This window comes from Scardinius erythrophthalmus (assembly GCF_964197995.2).
Source record: "Scardinius erythrophthalmus genome assembly, chromosome: 2".
NCBI lineage: Eukaryota > Metazoa > Chordata > Actinopteri > Cypriniformes > Leuciscidae > Scardinius > Scardinius erythrophthalmus.
This window is the reverse complement of record NC_138222.1, coordinates 41710317-41735933: the sequence shown is the minus strand read 5'-3', so window position 1 is coordinate 41735933 and position 25617 is coordinate 41710317. Positions and strand designations below refer to the sequence as shown.

At 37.8% G+C, this 25617-nt stretch overlaps 1 protein-coding gene across 1 annotated transcript in view; it reads left to right on the top strand.

The window, feature by feature from the left end:
- glceb (glucuronic acid epimerase b) overlaps positions 1–25617 on the top strand; it is a 60040-nt gene that overhangs the window by 15728 nt on the left and 18695 nt on the right. Inside the window, 1 exon segment of the mRNA XM_081357703.1 lies at positions 24653–24767. The gene's annotated coding sequence lies outside the window, so the exon portion shown is untranslated.

Here is a 25617-nt window from a genome sequence, read left to right as displayed (position 1 = left end):
ACGAATCCATCTGTAATGAGACTGGTGTTAAACAGTGGTAAAAACAAGCACTGCTTACTTTGTATATCCACAGTTCTAGCTCTTCCGGTTTCTCTTTTTGAATGCTGAATACAGACTACTGCCACCTGCTGGTATGGGAGAGTTATATCCGCTCGCATAGGTGCAGAATGTACGTTAGTTGGCCACCGGCTGTAGTCTGTGCGGTGTGTGCAAGCTCAGCTTTTTTGCCCTGACGCGAGACAACGCCACGGCTTTCATCAGTGCTAGTTCTTTGGCGTCGGTTTGTTGTATCCCTAAGAGCAGTTCATATGAACTTTTACTCACTTGAATGCTTCAAACTAAATTAAAAATGATCTGAACTGACAATTTCAAGCAGTGGTCTGAGTATGGTTTGCTTTAAGTGAAGCGGAAGTTTGGTGTGGTTCGCTTCTAACATGCTTTCTGAATGCAAAACCAAAGAGTAAAGCCACTTTTTAATCTAACAAGATTGAATTTGCCTCTATATTCAAATATAGTGTGTTCTATTTTAATGCTTTCATTTGATCTTTTAGGTTTTAGAAAAGAAAATAATAAAAAATATTTTATTGATGCCAAACAACAATAAAAGATGGGCACCTGTGCTGGTCATTATTTAGGGTGCTGATGAACTATTTGCATTAATCCAGATACATTTTTTTATGTGAATGTCCTTATTGAACTCAAATATATAATAAAAAATAAAAGTAATCATCATCATAATCCACAAAAAAGATGAAAGGAAAATTAACTGAGTCCCTGTCACAGGAAGTGAACAAATAATGAGATTTGAGGCAAGGTATGGAACAGTGTGAGTGTAATAAAAAACCTTTTTCATTTCGTTCACTTTTTGGTTCATTTAAAGGAACTGAACTGAATTTGATTCTTTTTAAGGGGTCATAGACTGGATTATTTTATTATTTTTTAATGTTTCCTGTGGTGCCCTTATAATGTTAGTATGATTTTAAGATCAAAAATTGTCATAATTTATAAATAAAAGGCATTTTTCAAAGCCTGATTTTAGCCTCTGATTTGAACGCTCTGTTTTAAGGGGCGTGTCTGTGTGAGACTTCAGTGTAAACGTCCACTGCTCTGATTGGCTGACATGTTTGCATATGAAATAGCTAGTATTACATGTGGAACTCTCTCGAAAACTTTTACTACGTTTTTACTATTACAGCTATCGAGATTAAGGAAACGTGAAAAGTAGGCTATTGATCATAATGATCTATTCCCATCACATAAAAGGTTGCAGTGATGAGCCATGTGCAGATACAGACAGTCTGTTGATCGCATATGAAATTACACCTCTGGCTTTCACCAAATAACAATGCAAACACGATGTAAAAATACACTCTCAGAAAAAAAGGTACAAAAGCTGTCACTGTGGTGGTACCTTTTCAAAAGGTACACCTTTGTACATAGTGAATTTAAGTCCCTCAAAGGTACATATTGGTACCAAACGTGTACATATTAGTACCTAAATGGTACATATTAGAACCCTTTTGAAGGGTACTGTCCCAGTGACAGCTTTTGTACCTTTTTTTTCTGAGAGTGTACAGTAAGAGCTTCGTTGTACTGTACATTGTAACAGCGTCATGATTTTGTGATGATTGATTTCAACAAGTTTTGGCAAGATGGGTCCAGATAGGCTAAACTCGCGCTGTTTGATTGATAGCTTGGGCAATTGGAAAGGGAACGTTCTTTGATTGCTTTCTTTATTAATCACAGTTTAAATAAGATTATTTTAGAGAAATGACGTGAAGTTGATTGTTTAGTCACTGGCTTGATTTACTGATGCATAAACAGTATTGAATGATATTTTGAGAGATAATCTGTCTGAACTTGAATAATTACATCAGAAATCACTGATCACAGATCAGGCATTAGAATAAACATGACTACTTACTTGTTTGTGGTGTTGCTGGCAGATCCATATCGTAAAAGTCTGTTTGCAAAGCCTCCGCCGAAATTTACCTAATAATCCACAGTGAAATACACTGAATACAAACAAACAATGCACTGCTGAGACATTCACACTGCTGTTGGGAAGCCCCCCCCCCACACACACTATCCTAGCATTAGGATCGTTTGGAAGGTAATGGTATTGATCCTGCATCGATCTTTTCTAGTTCTCATGTCACTGTTCACTAATGCTCCAATGGGTGGGGCCAAAGCTGAAGTGTGACGTCACAAGTCTCCACTTTTTAGATCCTGTCGTTTGCTGCCCTTGGTTTCAATAAAAGCAGTTTTTGGAATAACAAGAAAGTTTTGAGTTTTGCAACTTACAGGGTATTTTTTTAGTATAACTCTTAACTGTCAAAGGATCAAGGAACATTTGAATTCTCATTCTATGATCCCTTTAAGACATTGTGGGAAAACATCCTATATCACCTCCTTTCTAAAAAACAACAACTCTCAAACAAGTTTGCAAAGTTACCAGCTGCGATAATGATCGGAAACGGAATTGTCTCTATTTGATGATTGCTTTCAAATTAAGCCTGTTGTCTTCTTCTTTGGCAAGAAACAAAGTTGTTGAGAAAACTGAGGGTTTTCACCAGGAAGTACTTTCCAAGCAGACAGCCTTGAATAACCCCTGCTGTGCATCCTGTCTTCAGATATTTTGCAGAGAAACACTCATATACACGGGCATGGTAATCGTAAACCTTGCAAATACGTTTTTGTGCTCGCTTTGAAGAGGAGCAACAGCTTAGAAATTTGTTAATGTGTTGAGTGCCCTGAAAGCCCTCTGACTGAATCATGTCATTTCCATAGGAAGTTTAGATTCAGTTCCAGCAGTGTACATCAAAGAACGCTCTGAAATCTGAAAAAGCTCTCTGTGGACGCAGGATGATATGACTCATATTGGTGGATGATTACTTTGCTGTGCTGTGCTTGTGCTCTCCCATTAAGTGCCCTTAAAATACAGCTGAGATTTTTCAGGATTAGATTTCATCATGTCAGAATTGTTTTAATAATCAATATTGGCACTGTCTTTCTAATTTGCAGTTAGGTGCAGACAAGAGTGAGTTTTGCATTTTGTACCGTGCCAGTTTATTCCAGGTTCAGAGGGGCTAAAGCACATTTTCACCTTAAAATGACCCAAGGTATTTCAGTCATGCACTCAAATTCTTCACTTTGCTCCTCATAGTGCTGTACTGCAGGCACACACACGCTCTCAGAAACCCATTGCACCTAGTTAGTTGTCTCTCTCCCTGCAGGCCTGTGGAATATTTCAGCCTGTTTGGAGAGTGGGGGCTGGGGAGCCCAGTGTGGGCTCTCTCACTAGGGAACAGAGTTGTTCACATGCTCAGTAAGAGGATTTTTCTCCCTGTTGACTGTCATGATGCTAGTTAGGGAGCTCAGCAATGGGGGTGGGGTGGGGGACTTTTATCAGAAGGTTTAGAAGACGAGTATGGTTGAGAAGTCAAGCGGCTTCCTTAGATCCCCTTTTGCTGCTCCAGAGACAAACAGAAAGAAGAAATCTGCATTCTGTTTTTTGAATATTCATGAATGTTTTGTAGCATCTCCTTGTTAATATCAAAACTAATATCAACTTTCATACCAGGGGCCGGTTGCAAAAACTTCCAAGACTAGTCTTACAAGTTAGTCATCAAATTTATTTTCTCTTAGACTGTTCATAAACTTTTTAAGTATTCAGTTGTATAAAAATGTAGATTGGTCTAATTTGATACTGTAAGACTGCTTATCCCTTGGCTAATTTCTAGTAGGACAGACTTAGGACAAGTCTGTTTATGCAACTGGCCCTAGTTGACGGAGCTGTAGTTCAACTCACTGTACTTGCGTTCTTGTGTAACTATGATTTTGTTAATCATTTACTGTGGTTTTATTAACCAAGACATCTGGAACACATGAAACAACTTTTTTATCGTTTTGTTGTAAAAAGTTTACATTATCTTCTAGACTGTCATAGTTTTTGTTTTTGAGTATGAGAATGAGTCATGCAAGTATCAGAAATATTTGATCATTATAAATAAATAAATTAAAAAATAGGCCATTTTTGGCACCACATAAAGTTTTCCATTAAATTATAGTTCATAAATTTATAGCTGGCATTGAGTTTCATTTATGAGTGTGAAATAGCTTGTTGTTATTGCTAATTACAAAAATTGTTGGATATGAAATATTATAAATAATAAATAATTTATAGTTAACTTTTTTTTTTTTTTTTTTTGCCATTTCAAATCTCTACGGCTACGCACACTAATAGAATCGCCATTGGCTGGTAATTTTTTTTTAGTTTACTCGCCAGACTGATATATACTGTATATACATTTCGATTTCGCCAAATCAGTTTATGTTTTTAAGTTTCTGAACATACACTCTTAACATCAGTCAATCAAGCATTATATTATGATAATCAAGCACTATTTAATGATAGAACTTTAGTAATTAGAAGTAAAACTTGGTAACCAAACCATGTATGAATGCATATTTGTCATTTTAACTCAACTAAGGACTGGTGATGCTTAAGATCTTGTTGGTCATTCAGTTACTGTAAAAAAAAAGATGATAGTAATAGAGCCCGACCGATATGGATTTTTGGGCGCCGATACCGATACCGATAAAAAAAAAGCCAGATACCGATATATCGGCCGATATTATTTATGTGTATATTATAATACAGTAGCAATATTATTTATGTGTATTATAGTACAGTAAGTTTGGACACACTTTACAATTGGTGTGTACAAACTTTTGATGGGTACTAGAGCCCGACTGATAAAGGATTTTGAAGGCTGATACCGGTACAAATATTTGTTGGTTTTAAAATCCGATATTCCGATATATCGGACGATATTTTTTATTTTTTTTTCAGAAACGCGCAACAAAACATTAACAAATTTCCCTAACATTAGTTATTTGTAGTTATTTATGAGTTTTAACTAAAATAATATGATAATGCATTTTAAAAAGAAACTTGTTTCTTGTATTGTCACAACAGAACAGAGGAACATCAAAATATATTAAAGTTCTGATAAATAAAATGTATAAAAATACAAACTTAAGATTTTTTTTAAGACTAAACGTTTAGTCCTTTGAACAAAAACAACAATTTCACATTCATATTGACAACAAATTCAAATTGTCATAATTTACTCTCTCAAGTTGTTTTTTTCTTCTGTTGAAAATAAGTTATTTGGATGAATGTGGGTAACCAAACAGTTGATGTACCCCAGTGACTTCCATAGTATATTTTTCTCCTTTGGAAGTCAATGGGGACCAGCTACTGTTTGGTTACCCACATTCTTCAAACTATTAATATTTAAAAAAATATTAGAAGGAAATTAATACAGTTGGAACAACATTAGAGTGCCTGTAAATAATGAGATCATTTTTATTATTGGGTGAACTATCCCTTTAAGGACAAGCGGCAATGTGTTTACAATTGCTACTGTCTGTTTAAGAGCTGAGCATGCCACGTCTAATGTACACGCATTTGACAAGCGGACAACCGACATTGTTTATGTAAATCTTGTGTGTATTTAACAGTATTAGCACAATAATACTCGAAAGATAACTTAGTCCAGTATCCAGGCGCTGGTAGAAAGGCTTTTAGTGCATGTGAGCTTCACATGTACGCGCTGAGAAACGCACACGTTAGAACAGCGCATCAGCATTTAAAATTAAATGTTTAACCGACAAAGCATTAAAGCACATGCACATTATGAACTTTTGTGAACTGCAGTGTTAACATTTAATGTGAATATAGCCTACGTCGCGTTGTTCCGCTTCACTCTCGGCTTATTTAACCGCAGCAAAACTGGACATGAGTCACGAATTTTGTCATCCTTATTTGAGTTAAGAGAACTGATAGGGATGTTCTTTTAATTGTTATTCAAGCAATGTATGTCTCGTGAGTCGTTACCAACTCACCATGAACACAATTCACCGATGATCTCACTCGCGGTTCTCTCTGCCCGACTCTGGCTGGATCAACAGGTTGCTGAATGTGTGGCGCGTTATACACGAGTGTTGCCAACAGGGACGGTGTAGAGTGCCCTCTGGTGGACAAACAATACAACGGCAACCCTCATGACATGGTTGAAGGGTGTTTCGTCCGTTTTTATTTTATTTTTGAAATCTTAATTTATCGGCCGTTATAAATGCCGATACCGATAGTTTTGAAAATGCCTAATATCGGCCGATAATATCGGCCTGCCGATATATCGGTCGGGCTCTAGATAGTAATAGATGATATAAATTATTATTAAAAGATAATACTAGGCTACTACTACAAATTCTACTACTAATAACAATAGACAACGCACTAAGGATTGATTAGCTGCTGGGTTCATGAATATTAATCACGTTGTCAGCGTTTGCTCAAACTGATTTGCTGAAATCAAAACAGGGATGAACCCCAGCCAATGAGATTGCCACTTGCGCATTAGTTCCGCCCACCACCGGAGAAACCGACATATCTTCTAGTGATGGGCATTGCGGCTCTTTTTCATGAGCCGGCTTGTTTGACTCAGCTCACTGGAAAGAGCCGGCTCTTTTGGCTCACAAACGGCTCACAAACAAATAAATGTTTTAACTATGACTTTATTCTAATTAAATTATTAAATGAAATTATACTCATAATGTCTCACAATTTCTTTAAGAATTCATTGATTTGTTATGAAAAAAGAATACTATTAAACATTTGCATTTAAATTTCAACTATTTAATGTATAGAAACAACATTCAAAACAAATACAATCTGAATCTGAACAACATAATAGAACCCATATTAAAGAAAAATACATAACTGAAAGGATTAAACTGGCCCCTCTTATTCTCTCTTCTTTATTGCCATGTTATAACCAGCATGAACTATCTCACTAGTAATGTATAACTGTAGCATGAACACACACACACACACACACACACACACACACACACACACACACACACACACAATGCTGACCATATTTATATTTTATGAGAGATTTGCATTCAGAAATGCAAGCTGCCTCACTTTCGAGGGGCTGATGCGATTTCTTCTCTTAGTAATTATTTGTCCTATTTTCGAGAAGATCCTCTCAGAGTGAACGGATGTGGCCACTATGCAGAGTCTCCCTGTCATGACTTTAGTAAGCCGTGGGTAGATAGAGGCCTTGTTCTTCCACCAGCTCAGAGGATCTGCAGATCTTTGGAGGTGGGGCTCCTCCAAATAGGATCGGACCTCCATTATGGCATCTGCTGAAGGATTCCTTCGTGCTGCATCCCCAGTTGCTCTCTCATCAAACAGCAGACGTTTGTGGTCCTACTGCATCTGCTTCTTCTGATCCCTCTGCTTCCTGTTGCCCTGGTGTCTGAGCCAGCTGACTGCTGGGGCTGTCCCTCTCTGTTGCTGAGGTGATTCTTTGAATAGCCTCATCAATCGCTCTGGCATCACTGAAGGCTAACTTCTTAAACCTGGGGTCAAGTGCAGTGGTTTCTGATTCACGTGATTATATTCCATTCTATGGAACTTTCTGTCCATTGATGAACATAGGGTGTCCATCAACTCTATCACTTGTCCTGTGGTAACATTTGCTTCTCTCTGGCGGTTGGCTGTGATTCGCTGCAGACCCTTACATAGGAGTAACATTTTTGAGGCTGTCACAAAGCTAAAAAGAGAGAACAGATTTTATAAATATTAAATATAAAATACAGGATAAAATGTAGAAATAACTGCTTACTGTACCTCTCTCCACTGATCTCCAAAATAACCTGCTCAAAGGGCTCCAGGACTTTGCACACCTCCTCCACCACCTCCCATTCCTCTTGGGTCAGAGGATCAACAGGTGCATTGACAATGGCCAGGGTATAGATGATGGCATCCTTTGACTCAAGAAACCGTTTCAACATATAAAATGTTGAATTCCACCTTGTAGTGCAGTCTTGTTTAGGCCTTAGCTCAGGCATTCCCATCTGGCGTTGTGTAGAGTTCAGTTTTTCAGCACCTACTGTGCTCCTGTGGAAGTATTCCACAGCTGCTTTCACTTTGTCCACAGTGGGCTTCATCACCTTCAGAGCATCTCTTACAATCAGGCTGATTGTGTGGGCAAGACATGGATGATGGTTCCCCTTTAAAATTTTCACGGCTTTGGTTATGTTAGCTGCATTGTCACTAACACAACAGACCACTTTTCCATCTTTGTGCCATTCTTTTGCCTCAACAGTTCCAGAAGACAGCTAGACATTGAAAAATCTTCAATGAAGTGACATGTAACTGACATGTAATTAGTGGTTATCCTTGATGTCCAGCAGTCAGTGGTAAGGCAAACTGCAGTAGCTTTTTTGACTCTTTCCTGTACTGAAACCCTTGTGCTCTCATACAGTCGAATTGTGTACATTGGATTTAGACTACTGCTATAATTTCTAAATCTTCTGTCCTCCATGATCGAAATGGCTGGAAATAGGTGATAAACATTTTAGCCAATGCAATATCAATTTGGCCTTGTTTTGCTACAGACATTGACTTCTGCATAAACTGGTCCATTATAGAAGACTGCGTTGCTGTGGGTCGTGGAGTAGGCCTACTTGACTGAGTGGATACGCTGGCTCCAGTCGCTCCACCACCATCACTAGCGGGACCGCTAATTTCTCGAAGCTCCGCTAGCTTCACAGGTGGGTGCACAATTCGCATATGCCGTTGTAGGTTGTGCATAGAACTGGTTGTATATGAGATTTTGTTTTGGCAAATACTACACTGTGCTTTAACATTGTCTACATCATTAAAATTATTCCAAATGTTGCTGTTCTTCTGACTCGTTTTCCTGCTTTTGTTTTCTGTTTTTCCTCTCCTCCGAGTTTCGACTACTTGTCTGACTGTGTGTGTGTGTGTGTGTGTGTGTGTGTGTTGGCTTGGCCCTCCTCCATGCAGTATAATTGGTTGACACCGCGTGTATGATTGACAGGAACAGAATGTGAGGCTGATCAGACAGTCGAAACGAATGTGTGTGTGCCTTTAGGCCTATATCATAATTTTTTTGTTGTTCTTTGAATTAGTCAATTATTTTTAATAAAATGTAATTATTCATTATTTCATTATTACATAATGATTTAATTTCTATAGGCTATATACGTTCAACTACAAGAGCCGGCTCATTGGCAAACGACCCATCACTAATATCTTCCGCTTGTTCTTAAAAGCTGAATAATTCAAAATGTTATTTTGACAGGAGAATACAACAAAGAATATCGTTTACATGTAGCGCGTCGATTCTGTGTGGTATGTAAGGCTCACGCTCTCTTTCTCTTTGCGTGTGTGTGAGAAACCCAGCGCTCTCAGCAAATCGACCGTGAGTTGTGCGCCTTCAAACTAGAGTGTACTGTCTGTCAAATACAGGTACGCTGCACACATCCATTGAGCTGAATAGAAATAGTTGGCTACAGATCGCTTGACTGAGAGCAAAACTCTCAAGCGCTCAGTCTGGGTGTTCAGCGAGTGAAAATATAAACTTCTATTTATCCTCTAACACACACACACACTGGCGAGCAAAATCTAAGAATTTATTAGCCTATGGCTAATGATAGACATTACTTAGTCGCCCAGAAAGATTTAGTCGCATATGCGAGTAATTTACTGGGCCATTTGAAAATGTTGGCATTGGCAAGTATAAAAATCTGAAACACGAATCAAGCTTGGAGAAAGAAAACCTGAATAAAGTGAATATTTATATACATTTCATGTAGGGAGTGTTTTTGGGAGAGTTTGATGGGATGGAACTAAGTATAATGCAGATTTAGCCTCCATGCGTTGATGTTTTTGCATTTGTACTCTGCAAACTCTGGTTTCTGTCACAGTCACTCATGATCGGCCTCTGAGAACTTGCCATATGCTGCTGTCTGAACGCATACCAAAGACTTTATATAGACTCCGATGTGTCAGCACTGTTTAATTCTGTTTTGTTTGCTAGTTTGTCGTCTCTAATTAATGTCTCTGAGTGGTTCTGACTAGTCATAATGGTTGTTTGAGTAAGCTCTGAAAACACTGGGAAAAGCTCTGAAACATCTAGGCTAGTGTTGCAAGTCCCTGCTATGGGATTAAAGTTAATTCCTAAATGTCACCCTCTGTCACGCGCTTCATCTTATCCATCCGAAAGGACTTTCTTTGTTCAGTAGTTTTTCTTTTTGTTGCTGTTAGATAAGCTTGGCTAATCAAGCAGTGGCGGTCCTCTGAACGTCTGTGTCTGAACTCTTTCCTGATTCTACATCGGTTTAAAAAACGGAGTCTGAGCTGCCATTTCATTTTCCTCTGGTTTCTATTGGCTTTATGATGAGAATTGGGGATGATTTTAGTGACACATTCATCTCACCTCTAATTTAAATGTAAAACGCAGTGAACCTATTATAAAATATTATACTTGACATTGTGCATTTGTGTCTCTGAATGTGTGAATTCTTGCATATATACCTACCTCATATTAATGAGCAGTTATAACAGCCTCCTGTTACAGGGCTGCCTTTTGTTACATTTGCCTTTTATTTGTGTTCTATACAGGAATTTACCAGTATTGACCTATAAATGCGACTTTTTATTGTTATCACTGTTGGTCTAATATGTAAAATAAGCCGCCTATATTTAATCAAATTAATTTACGCACATGATTGTAGGACCCTAGCCTACATTTATCTCTGTATGACCAACCTCTTTTTTGTTCTTTTATTTTACAGTTATATTATTCTTTGTTATAGACTTAACAAAGACATATAATATAAACAAAGGCACTTACTAAAACCCCTATTTATGTTTTTCCTTCTGCATTTCTAGCTTGTTAATCTAGTTTACATTTTTAACTTGACATTGTGTAATTTTAGGTTTTGGCATCGATCAAAGTACTGGTACTATTGATGTTGGTAGATTGTAAATAGTGGATTGGTGTGTAGTGGTATATTTGTCCCGAACCGTCACGTTATGGACTAGGGTGTAACGGTTCGGTACGCATTTGCACCGCGGTTCACCTCAGATCTGATAATATGGTTTGTTGAAAATAACAGCGTAAAACAGACAGTTCCGCTAATGTATGTTTCTTTCGAATGATGCACATGATGGCTCACCAATAATACATTACAACAGCGATAATCAAAAAAATGTGAATTAAGCGGTCACTCTTTGTAAACATTGTTCAATGAGAGTGCCGTATGCTCGAAGATGACCAGTCATTTACATCATCATCACCCGGGTGTTCATAGCGCAGGAACGCAGGTGAGACTTGAACAGCACACGTTTCTATCTGTGTTTAAACTAAACTCATTCAAGCCCTGCCAATTTAAACATTCGAGCGCAAGACTTTAAAGAGAATTCGCAAGCCTGTGTTTGTGTGTGTGTGTGCGCGTACTCATCCGAAGCGCGCACACACCTCAAATAGCGTGCAAATATGTAGTTCGCTTTCAAGTCTTGTGCTAGAACAGACAAATTCACACAAAAATTATGTCAACATGCCCGTCTCGATTATCCCAGCAGTCATAGTCCGTTATGCCATAAGTGAATTTATACAGTTGAGAAAGACAACGCATATGTAACAGTATTTGATATGTGGGTTATGTCTTAAAGGGACAGAAGCCTAATATTCCTGCTGTCTGTGTTTTAATGGTAATCAAACAAAATACAAGGAAATCACTCACTGCTCTTGATCGAGACAATGAATATGTAGTCAGTCACAAGTGAAGGGGTCCTGGGGTCAGGGGTCCTGGGGTCCTGTTTGCTAATCACCACAACAGGAAAAAGAGCAGAAGAAGAAGAGACCAACCCAAAACAAGAGTTCAGATGGCATGCAAGAGCTTGCTAGTAGCCTATACACTGAGTTACGATTACTTTTTGCGATGCGCTCCACTAAATTTAAAGAAAGGAAATCCTGCATCCTGTTTGTTTTCTTTATTGCACAAAGACTCAAAGACCCTTTACCTTATCTATGACCATAAGGACAGAGTATTTTAAACTGTTTCAGCTATTATAATGAGACAAAATCATTTGACATTGTGCCATCAGGAATCAGAAATGTACTGAACTCGTATCGAACCGTGACCAAAACCGAGGTACGTACCAAACCATGAGTCCTGTGTGTGCTGCCTTTTGCATAGCAATGGCATTAAGAAACTGACAAACAGTACAGACATTCTAGAAGACTTCCAGCTGTCGTTTGTAGCCTCTGTGGAGAGAAGCTTTGTCACAATGACAAGAATAGGAATTTTCGACAGTTCTTCTGTACTTTTGGGGTTTTGTTTCAAACATTTGATTTGTGTGGTGTCAGCCCCAGGCTTGGTAACATCCATTTGCTGCACTGGAAAGACCTCTGGAGAGACTGATGGGAAGACTTGATTCCAGATGCTCGCTGAAGATCATCATCATCTATATCTATGAAACTCTCTCTCTCTCTCTCTCTCTCTCTCTCTCTCTCTGTGTCTTTGATTCCCCCCCCCCACTGTGACAGTCTCTTCTCATGGAGTATGAATTATAAATCCTGATATGAATACCAAGCCTTTGATTAGTAAATAATGCCTGGCGCTTATGCAAAGTTCAGATATGGATGAATAATCCTCTCCCTCTTCCTGTCTGCTCCTCAGAAGCTCTTTCCTGCTGCATTTTGTGCATTTTGTCCTTGCCCTCATATCACCCTGACAGAGATGCTGTGATATGGCCCTGGCTTTTTGAAGCACTCTTCGCTCAAAGGCTTTTGATTTCAAGCATCAGCTGATAAATATTCCATGCAAGTTCCTTTCATAAGCAAACAAGGTGCAGAGAATGTGGCGCTTATCTCTTTGTTAACAGCTGGGAGACGTAGCCTACTTCCGCTCTCAGGACTGACACAAGGGTCAGAGGTCACAAGATGCTCCTGTGATTTTTTTTTTGTGTGTTTTGTATCTCTGTAATCGGCAGAAGGCTGCCATGAGTAACACTCTGCTCGGGCTGGTGGGTTGCGAGTGGGCCTGTTCGGTGCTGTCACTGAAGCATTAGCCCATCTGAACTCGTCATCAGTGAATAATCGCACACATAACCCGGCAGCCAGGCATGAGCCCACAGCCGTCTGACCGAACGTCTGTTTGTTTTGTTTGTGCGATCCCACGTCTTTGGTTTATGAGGAGGATGAAACAGCCTCCCTTTAAACCAGAACTTTGAAATCTCAGCCTCAGTGCAACTGTTTAATATGTAAGGGATCGAGTCTGGACTTAAAAAGGTGGTACTTTCTTTTTTAATTTGCCGGGCTTGGGGGCTTTGGTGACTCTGATGTAGAGCTGCATGATTTGGGATAAATTGAGAATCACATTTTTTTTATTTTTTTTCAAATAGAGATTCTATAACATGTAATTTACTAGAGGTTCTGACAAAATTATAATTGCCGCACTCTATTTAAATTGTTTAATGAATCTGAAGGAATTATTTAAAAGTTTAAGTTGAATGAATGATTCAATGACTTACTCATAAATACTTCATTGTTTTCATTTAGTTGGTTCACTCAGTACAACACATGACTATGGGATATCGCGCTCACTTGTGGGCCGATCTTTGATCACGTGACACTGTTACTATAGCACTGGGAGATCCAGTGAGAAATCATTTGAATTCACCGCAGAATTAATAATATTCAAATTCAGTGCAGAATTCTCTTTTATAAACCATATCAGATCAAACAGCAGTGACGTGGAAACTAGGAGAAATGTTTTGCCATGAATGAACAAGTTATAGAAGACTTTCCTGTCCACAAATCACCAACATTCATCATGGATTTAGTAACGCTAACTGTAACCATTGGTAATTACATTCAGTTCAGGGTTCGTACAACCTTTTGAGAGTGAAATTCAAGCACTTTTCAAGAACTTTCAAGCTCTACACAACTTTTTCCAGCACTGCAAAGCTCTAAATGTGAATAATATTGTTGCAGCTTGATTTAAGATGTGCCCTTATACATTTTCAGTAAGAAAAAACTTAGTCTGGAGCCCTGGCCCTCTGTATATAGTGTTACTAATGAGTTGTCACTTGTCAGCAATCCACGTTTGCTTTTGGTGTGAGTAGCCTTTAAGCTTCCTTTTGAGCCATTTCTGCACTTGAGCACTCCAAGAGTTTCCTTCAAGGGTGTTATTTTTCATGGCAAGAGCTTTCAGGAGAATGCCTTGGGTCTTCAGTTCACAGTGGTGCTGCGGAAAAGGTCTCTTGTAATATGGAATGACTCTGCTTTGAATTGATTTGTACTTCAGCTGAACTTGATTGTGACAGTGCGAGATGTCAAGAAACGAAAGGAAAAATGCATTTCCGTTGCATTCTATGCCACTCTTTTTCTCACTTGAAGGCAGCTGCCTAATTTACCATGCCTAACTCTCGCAAGGATCTGAGATTTGATGATGAGTGGAAAGAGAGATCAGTTAAAACATCTACCACAAAATCTGCAGAAGGCAAGAATGATGGATGAATGAGAGGGGGAGGTTGTGAGAGAGAGTTCCTGAAAATCATGAGATATCTTTGAGACACTCGGCAGGGAAGCACTTATGAAGCAGCTGCTAAAGTGTCGCAGGCCTTCGATCCAGAGTGAGGATCTCCCTTCTCCATTTATGGAGAGATGGCAAGAGAAGGACCAGAGTCCAAAATTAACACACGCAAGCTCCAAATGCAAGTTTCAAATTTATTTTATTTATAAAGCACATTTAAAACAACCTTGGTTGACCAAAGTGCTGTACAAAATTGCCTAGATCTAACACCAAAATTAAAATAAACATTCACAAGATGTTAAAAGCACAGGAGTGCAAATGGGTTATCAAAATACTTTTAAACTCAGACACTGTGGTCACTGTTCTGATAGAAAGTGGCATTTTTTCCATAACTTCGGGCCAGCTAGTAGTAGTCTGGATCTGGGTACCCATAGTAGATGACTTGTCTGTAGCTATGTTTCCATCCACACATTTTTATCCAAATTGAGTGATATTGAATGAAAAATGCCTTATGGAAACAGTAAAATTCGATTGAATTTCATGAATATCGACTCAAATGAAATACGGTCGGTCTCATCGGATTTTATCTTGTTCGATATACGGCTTATGCGATAAACGCTGATGGAAACGATAGATGGCGCGATCCATTTTGTCTAGCAAAACTTTGTTCGCAAATGTATGCTTGAATGTTGTGCAATTCAGTGCGACAATTAAATGGAAACACATTAAAATGTCTCAAATCAATTCGATATACCAATTTGATCGCAAAACAGCATGTGACGTCATTACGCACAGGTTTTTATTCGCTTTAAAGCCGTTGGATGGAAACACACATTCACCAGCTTTATTCGCATGAGCTTTTTTACAGAACTTAAGATAATTCGATTGACAAGTGGATGGAAACATAGCTTGTGATCTGTGCAATCTGACTGGATAGTGTTTAGTAAACAACTCTGAACGGTACTGAGGAGCGAGATTGTTTAACGCTTTGTATACTAACAACTAAATTTTGAATTCAACACGATAATGAATAGGTAACCAGTGCAATGAACGTAAAATAGACGCAATAAGGTCCCGTTTGCAGCGTTTTGGACCAGTTGAAGTCAATTAATAGATGAGACGGGCAGCCCATCTCAAACAATCTCAAAACTCTATGGAAGGGTTTAACTTTTCTCTTAATTTTCTTCCAAGTTGGTAAAAGCTGGAACTGGCAACAGCATTGATTTGTTTGTTCAGCTTTAGGCCACTATCCAGAATAAAACCCAGATCCTTTGCTACAAAAGAACGATATGGAGTGAGAGAACCCAAGTCAACAGTGTATGAATTGACTTGAATTGTATTTCGTCATATTGTCTAGTTTTTGTTAATGTTTATTTAAAAACATCCAATTATGCAAAATAAAAATATTTAATTGATGAGTTGTCAATACAATATATAACAATGCAATCTATAGGGTTTGGTTTTACCCCAAAATCCAAGATATTGTCACAAAATGATAACTGCAAATCCATGTTTCGCCTGGAGATCAGTTGTTTCTGTGAATATCAGCGATCCATTTGCTTTCTGTAACTTTCGGCAGTCTGTACAAATATACCTCAGATTTCTTGTCAAATCCATTTGTACAGTCAGTCTCAAAGCTCTTTCCCATTTTAGATGTGTTTTGTGTTTTTCGCGCCATTCACGCTGAAAACCAGTGCTGCCACTCAGTGGGCATAACCGCTGTCACTCCGTCACGTGCGTACCCTCTATAAGTGACTATACAAATCAAACCGTTTAATTTCAGGGCACAACAATAACAATGGCCTATACTAGCAATAAGAGCATTTCAGGCATGTTAACAAAACATTCACTTGCTCTTTCAAGTCACTTGCACTGTGCTGCACTGCCACTGAAATTTTGACATTCATTGATCTTGTACATCCCCGTTTATAAATTTCAAACTTCAATGTGTTTTTTTATTTATTTATGTTTTCTACATTATTATATGAATTACTTATTGACTTTGCTGTTTTTTTGTATACACTACCAAAATTATAGGATCATATATATATATTGGCATGGTTTTATTTCAGTTAGCCTAATAGCTAGTTTGATTTGCATTGAGAGATGATCTTATGGAAAGTACCCCATGCCAATCTCTAGGTATGGTGAAGGCTATGTGATGATGTGGGGCTATTTTAATTCCAGAGGCCAAGGGAACTTTATCAGGATGCATAGTATCCTGGATCCATGAAGTAACTGGCCTTTAAAATAAAAATCTGCCTGCCTCTATGGGAATTTAACATAGGGGTGTCCAGACTTATGCACCCTGTATTTTAAGGAAGAACATTTATTTATTTACGATACATTATTCATTCACAAAGAAAATTAGTGTCCTTAAAGGTTGGATTTTTCCATTTTTTTTTAATTAAGGCATTAAGTTCAATTTCCAAAAGATGATTTTTTTATTCTTCTTTTTAGTCAACTTTAGCATGGGTATCTAAACTTATGCATAGCACTGTATGTTAAGATAGGACGATATTTGGCTGAGATGCAACAATTTGAAAATCGTGAATCTGAGGGTGCAAAAAAAATTTAAACATTGAGAAAATCGCCTTTAAAGTTGTCCATTTATGTTTGCGATTTTGCTGAATTCACTCACAAAAATAAATGTTTTGTATATTCATGGTAGGAAACTTTACAAAATATCTTCATGGAACATAATCTTTACTTAATATCCTAATGATTATTGGCATAAAAGAAAAATCGATAATTTGACCCATACAATGTATTGTTGGCTATTGCCGCAAATATACCCGTGCTACTTGTGACTGGTTTTGTGATTTCAATATATTTTAAAATCGAATTTATTCCTGTGATGGTAAAGGGGAATTTTCAGCATGACATGCATGAGAGTGTCACATGAAATGATCCCTCAGAAATCATTCTAATATGCTGATTTGGTGCTCAAGAAACATTTCTTATTATTACCACAGTTGAAAATGATTGTGATGCTTATTATTTTTGTGGAAACCGTGATGCATTTCAGGATTATTTAAATAGAAAGTTCAAAAGAATAGTATTAGTTTGAAATAGAAATATTTTGTAACATTTTACATTTTTTTACTGTCACTTTTGATCAATGTAATGCATCCTTGCTGAATAAAAGTATTAATGTCTTTAAAAAATCGTATTGACGCGACGTTTTTTTAAGACATTAATTCTTGACCCCACACGTTACAGTAGTGTGTATTGTTAATTAAATCAATGTAAACTACATTTTCATAGCTGGTAAAAGAGCCAGTTACCCGCTGTTAGCATGTGTGGCAAAAAGTTAATTTTGGACCCTGAGAAAGACGATGAGATGAGACTAAGAATCCCAGAAGGCAGTGCAGAGATAACGGGAGAATGTATGCAAAGCCTCTTCAAGAGCCATTGGAATTTTACAGATGAGCACCATATCCCTGAGAGACTATGACAGGCCCCACACATCTCCCCTACTGCGACACTCAAACTCCCAGCCTCTCTTTGTTCCCATAATCCACTGTGACGGTGAGGGTCGCATTTCCACTGCGAGAGGGCCTGACTGGAGGAGGGGCTGTCGGATCACACGGGCCATTTATAGGGCCACAAAAAAGTGTTGGGGCTCTGGTATGTGTCCACAGGGTCAAACAAAGAGGTCTTTCTCCTTTTTGAGACACTTGATGTTGCTTTTGTAGCTGTTGTTTTGGCTCTCTTATTGTTTGTAATGTTGTCCGTGGTATACATGGGGCAAGACGAAGTAAAGGGATGCTGGGCAATATTCAAGGAGGGGTCGGTTTCTGACTGTTTTTGAAAGTGTTTATTCTCTTTTTCTATTTGAACAAAAGGCTGACCGCTTCCAGGCTCCTCCGAATCAGATATTAAGATGTTCTTGTCCAATCTATTCTCACAGGCTCTGAATCTGCCAGCCTGCAGTAAGTTAAGAATGGGGTGCTTTCAAGTGCACATCTGATAACTGGCCATATTTTATCCTCCGCTCCTCTTTCAGCTTCTTTCTACAACACTCCCACCTTCCCCGCTTTTATTCTTTCTATCATCTGAAGCTGAAACCTCCATTACTCTTGAACACAGTCTACGCAGACAGAGCTGGGGAGATGAAGTGTGAGATGATTTCCTCCGAATGTGGCCATGTGCTGACTCTCGTTACTTTCGCTCTTAATGGATTCCACACTTCTGCACATTGTGAACGTACTTGTCAAGGACTCCTGGATATGTCCTTGTTCTAGAGAACATCATAGTTGCTTTTATAGAGTAGATGTGTGTAGGTGTTTTTTGTTTTCATATTCAATGCATGTCTACTGAGTCTCTACTGCTATGTTTGGGAAATTGAACATATATTGCAGCTGGAAGTAGGGGTATGGCTTGGCGATATACCGGTAGACACGATTAACCAGTAGAAATTTGTCAACCGGTAGAGAATTTGGACTGTGGTCTCTATCGTGGTTACGCTAACATGACGTTGCTGTGCTAAGCTGTCATGAAAGCTCATCTTTGCATGCATTTTAAGTATTGCGGTTTAAAAACAAGTGATTTTAAACCGTTGAAGCGCAGTAAGCAGCGAAAGACAACTTATTTCGCTATATGCGCATGCTAAACATGTAGCCGCTGCTTCTAAAGAGCGTGAGAACTGAACTGAGTGCTTTGAGCTTGAACTATTAAATGCACATACTTATGTCTTATGTCCAACCAATCACAGACAGGGGGAGGGTGTTGTGAGGTTTTGTGCTCATGCACGGCTGCACGCGAAGACAGAGCTGAAGAAAAAGCTGGCTCAAAACCTCACAACACCTTCCCCCTGTCGGTGATTGGTTGGAACACTATTTGTTTTGGTTTTGAGTGTTTGGCTAAACCATTTGTTTTTGTGTGCAGATCTCAGAGCCTAGGCTGCCTACAGAGACGCGTTTTTTTGACGGCATGCTTATGGGGCGGGCAGCTAGCGGATCGTTAGGAAAGATTAGATGAATGTGATAAAATATTTTTGGGCCTGAAATCACTGATGCTACCTTTAAGTAAACGTAAACAGTTGAGAAAGCAAGCGCACAAGTATCGGATCCGTACAGTCGGTCTTAAAGTGGCAGCATCCAATTTACCTACTGACATTATTAATGTTCATCAAACAACAAAAAGAGAAAATCTCTCTCTGCTCTTTACCAAATCACTTTTGTAACTTTAATGAGAATAATTGTATAATTTACACAGTGAAGACTATGCAGTGTTTTTTTTTTTTTACATTAAACATTATTACATTTTACATTATTACATTATACAATTTATGTAGTATTTCTTATTTCTAGTGTTGGAAATTTTCAGGTAGGTCTATTTCATGTGTATTCAAATGTAGTTTGTTTTCCTATATGCTTGTAATTAGTTTCTTTGCTCTTTCTTTATCACTGTTTACTCGTCTTCAGTAAGATTGAGTTTTTGTTTTTTTTAACTTAGACTAGTTTTTTATGATATTGAAAATGGTGACAAGAATTATGAAATTTCAATGGTATCAAAACCTTATTTAAAGCAATAGTAACTCATATCGTGAAATACAATTCCTCATATCGTGATGTAAGATTTTGGTCATATCGCCCAGCCCTAATGTTAATGATAATTTTTCCTGTCTCTACAAAAGGAGAATTGAAGAAGCTCGTTGTGTATTCTTCAGAATAAACTCTTCAACCTCAACTCTTGTTTTCCCCTGCCCCCAACATCTCAACTCTTCAAAATCTCCTCCTCTTAGTCTTTTAAACTCCACTCTCTTCTTTTGAGATTTGTCTGACTAATTTCAGTTAGCTTTTTAATTTCCTTTTGTGTGTATCTGTGCGTGCAGACGTATGATGGTGGCTGGATTTAGAAGAACCTCAGTTCATTCTAGGGATAGACGTGACCTGAGGGAGGTGCCACGTAAATGAGTGCAATGCATCCCTCTCTCTCTCTTTTTCTCTCTCTCTTTTTTTCAAGCATATGGCATGTGCTCTGAACAGTAACTAACCCTCTAGGGCTTTTAGCTAAAGTATGTCCTTATTTGGTGTATGGAAAACATGAAACGTTACACATGGACAGGGTTGACAACCTGTATTTAAATGCATCATTCATTCACTTTGGATATGTTTTTTTCCCCTTCATATCTTGACAAACATGAATGAATAACAAGTTTGTGTGTGTAGAAGAAACAATGGAGAAAGTTTGACCTGTTAAAATTAATAGTTAACCCAAAAAAATTGTCTATATTTATTGTCTATACTGTATATATATTTATATATAATTGTCTATAATTGTGTACTGCAAAACTTAAGTTTTGCTTGCTTGGACTTTCACAGGAGGAACAAACATAACATAAATTATAATAATAAATTGATAATTATTATTGATTAATAAAATAACTTAATTTGTGTTGCAAAGATGAACGAAAGTCTTACGGTTTTGAACGACTTGAGTGTGAATAATAACAGAATTTTCATCTTTGGGTGAACTAACCCTTTAATGTCACCATGAAATCAAAATTGACAATCTTCTTTTTTATGGAAAATTGCAATTAATGACTTGTAGATTGGCGGGAGGGCTGGTCATAATAGTTGTCCAACAGCTCGACAAAATTTAAATCCCTCCCCTCCAACAACCTGGCTCTCACATGAAACGATCATAAAAATTAAAATATGACAATTCAATTGATTCCTGATGGACAAAATCCCACCCTACGTTTTTTTTCTCGTTTGAGTGGTTTCACTCAGATGTGCCACAACAGGGAAGGAAACGGCATTCACAATTTCTTGTTTGTGCTGACTTGAAAGGGTAGTTGAATCCTAGTATTGAGCTAATTAAAATATGAGCTAAATAATTTTGTAATTAAGCCTACTCACCCTCGTTTCATTCCAAACCCTCATATGATTTCTGTTTTCCAAATCTTCTGAAGTCATCTGGTAGTTTTGAATGAGAAACAGGATGAAATTTAAGTTGTTATTCACTGAAGACTTATGATATTTGCACTAGCCTTTCCTTGGCATGTCTATAAGTGATGTTTGAACTGCTTTTTCAGACTGAATTTGTGAATGAGATAAACTGATTAATTGAAAAGATCATGGTCAAAAGAATGATCATTTCACATATTAGACAATGCATCATATTTAATGGATTATTATCAGTAGCTAGAAGAAGTGACCTGGCACATTGAGCTTAGCTCAAGGTTCTCATTGATACGTGATGTCACGCTTCTTTTGTTTGTAGCCCTCCTCCTTCTAGTCCATCAGAGTATGACATGAAGGAATTTCTAAATTGCTGGGATTTCATCTTTCAGCTTCTGTGATTTAGGTGAGAAACAGGCATGAAAGACAAGGCTTTTAATAGTAACCGTCGACAATGCCCAGCAGACAGCCGCACGTAAATGAGGTGTTAACTAGCACTGACTCCAAGACAGACAACCTAAAGATCAGCATCTGTGAAGTGCATTGAGAAGCATTAAATACATTTTACCATTAAAATTAGTGTTGCTTGCTTATGTAGCCTTTTAAAACCCAACTTGGCTGAATAGTCATGAATTATCTACATCATGTCTAATCATTACTGGTATATCTTTTTTTTTTTTTTTTTTTTTATATTCTATAACATTTTTACTTTGTGACGGATGGGAGCCCTGCCAATGAGCCTTGTATCCAACATAATGTTATAAACTAGAAAATATCAGATTTAAGTGCTTTGTCAATATTCCCATTTTATGAAAAATGATCAATACCTTCTTTACGGTGTGATTTACTGCAGTTTTTAATTTAACAAGCCTCTCCTCAGGTGCCGGAAAACTGTTATGGCGGAGATTAATTGTGGGGTGAAGAGTTACAGTCACTCTCCACTCACTGTGGTTGATGGATCGTCACTACATTAACGACCAGGCTGTCGACAAGCCTGTAAATTCATCACGAATGCAATTACTAATATGTATTTGTTTCTTCTCCATCATTTATGGTCTATTTAAAGACTGTAACTCAGTGTTCCTTGACGTGAAAGTGTACTTAACGCCTAGGCCGAATGTGCTGTGCCAGTTTCATTTTCCCTCACAACAGATTTCATTTATGGATAACTGGCCAATTAGCTTGGAGTTGATCTCCTCTTAACATCTTACAACAGCATTAGCTTTGCCATTTTTTCATTTAGTCAACTAAAACAACCGCCAACACCATCAGATGATATTTGATAGTACATTTAATCTGTGGGTTGAATTTGTCCTCCTGTGGAAGCAGTTAAAGCTGTTTGCAATCAGATGTTTATCCCAGGAAGTGGATATGCCATCGATGTAAACGAACAACCAATATACAGGCTTAGCTGGTGTTAATAGATGATATCTGAAATTGGCCACCACCTCAGAAGAGATAAGCACACAGTGATAACTTAGCCTTCAGGTTGCAGAAAATATTTTAGTGAGTTCCTTCGTTAAGTTAGGATTGGGTACTTTATTTGTTCACGCAGGTAAATTTGTTTTGCAGTAAAATATGATAATAGCATCCATTCTTGACACACAATTTTCAAAAACACATAAAAATCCCAATATATCACAACAAAATAACAATAACATGATACATGTGCTCAAGACTCCACCACTCAAGACGTATCATAAAAAAATAGTTATATACTGTACATATATGCCCATGTATACATGTATACCTATAGGCTATACATATATACACACAGACATAATACCCCTACCGTTTATTCAACAAAGTTAAAACGGCAGGAACAAACCTGTTTTTACACCTCTTTGTTCTGCACCTTGGGACTAAAAACCTCCATCCAGAGGGAAGAAGCTGAAACTCACTGTGCAAAGGATGGGAGACATCATTTAAAATAGAAGTAGCCATCGTCTGTAACTGTCTAGTATACAGGGATGCTGGATACAACTGTGACTCACCAACCCATCGACTAGACCATTTAACTATGTGGTTTAAGGAATTTCTTTGAATGACCAAACCATACCACCAAGGAAAAGGACAAAACTGATTTAAAAAAAAAAAAGCATGATAAAACATGTTCATTATCATTTGGGCAATATGAAAGTGTAATAGTTTCCTTAAACAATTTTAGCACTGGTGACCCTTTTTGCACACGGCTGCACTATTAGCTTCAAAGTTAAATTTTGCATCAATAATAGTCCCAAGGTTTGCACATACTCAATGGTCTGACCTTTCATTAAAGTAGCTTCATTCATGGTATTGTTCCTACTAAAAATCAATGACCATATCTTTAGTTTTTGATATATTAAGCTGGAGGTAAGATTCCTCACACCAGTGTACAAAATCATCAATAACTGGGCAGTGGCTGGTCTCATTCTCCGGAAGCAGACTAACAATAACCAAATCATATGCATATTTTATGATGGTTCCATTGTCATAACTGCTCTGACACATATTTGTGTAGAAAATAAATATCAAAGGTGACAACACACACCCTTGAGGAGACCCTATAGAAGAGTTTTTTCGGTCAGACAAAATACCATTGACCCTCACTCTCTGTGTCCTATTGTTTAAAAAGTCAAGAATCCAACCCATCAGACTATTACTTAACTCAAACTGTTGTAAGAGCCTTCTGGTTAAAATGTGTGGTTGGAATATATTAAAAGCCGTTGAAAAGTCTATAAATAGAAGTCTGGCATGTGTCCCATTTCCATCCAAATGTCTAAAAAGCAAATTAAGCAATGTTACTGCATCTTCCACTTCTCTGTGGATTTTATGCAAGCTGCAAGGGGTCCAGTGCATGTTCAGTCTGCCTCAAGATCGCGGACCTTACCAGTTTCTCAGAAATCTTCATTAAAACTGAAGTCAAAGTGACCGGACTGAAATACAACCACAGTATCTTTCCAGAGGGGACTTTTGAACATGAGGGGAATTTTTGAACGTTAAGTGTTGCATAAAACCCCTTCAAAAAGCAACATATGAGCGTGTTACATCCACCAGTGAATCCAAATCATCACCACAGGACTGTGTAAAAATGTCCCAGTCAGTATACAGCTGTAACATTCCTGCAAGCAGGACATAGTTTCTTCTAACCATACGCTTATGTCCTTGATCTTTGATCCTTGATCAAGAGTATGATCAAAAGAAACTGTCCTGCTTGCAGGAATATTCATGGATTAGGCTACAAGTTTCTTGAGGAAAAGGTCAAATTATTCTGTAAAGATTTTCTTATTTTTCTCACCTTATTTCTTTTTCTATTTCATCTGTTTCAGGTATGACAAACTGTTCTGTGAAGCAGATCCCTAAATGAACCGGAGCAGAGTATCCTAGCTGTGGCATAGAGCACAATGATGGCACAGTCAGACGTTCACTGATGATTGGAGCTGGGTAAGAAACAAAAAACAGTATTGCCATTTACAAACCTGAAGTTAGCAACTGGTTAAATCACTATTGTGTTATCCACTCACTTTTGTTGGACACTGCTTATGATCAGTTACTCACTCTGTGGTGTCTCAGTGTTGTGCCATATGAAATGGTTGAAATCACTAAATAGTTTCAGTACACTATTGTTCAATAGCTTGGGGTCAGTAAATGAAAAAAAAAAAATTCTTGTTTCAAGTTTCTTATGCTCAGCAAGGCTCCATTTATTTGATCAAAAGTATTTGAATGTATTTGATTCCTTTGATAAACTGTGATACTTTTTTTTTCATTCTAACATTATACATTTATTTAATGCATGCTTGCTGAATAAAACTGTTAAATTCTTACAAAAATTTTACTGACTTTAGAGTTTAGAACAGTGATGTACTTGTATTTTACACTACTTTGTTGTAAATATAGACAAAGCCCACATTTAATTTACATATTACAGATCTAAGCTACATAACAAGTACTTTGCACAAATGAAGCAGAAGTAGATTTAGCAAGGAGTCAGTGGAGAAAAGGACTTTTCTACCTCCTCAGTCAGTCAATACAGCACACAATTAAGTATATGTAAATGTGGGGTGATCTGATGTAAATTTAAGCCTCTCTACCCATAAAGTCTCGTTCACACCAACAGTGATTAAATCACTGAAAGTCGCAGTCTCTGTATTAATAGATGTAAGCAGGCTATATCTAGCCTGTGTCCAGTCTGCAATTTTGGTAGTCGTTTATTGTAAGATACTGCAAAAGACACAAGATGAGAGTACAATGGTTAAAGACGCCCGTCTAGCGTGTTTACATTGAAAAACAATGG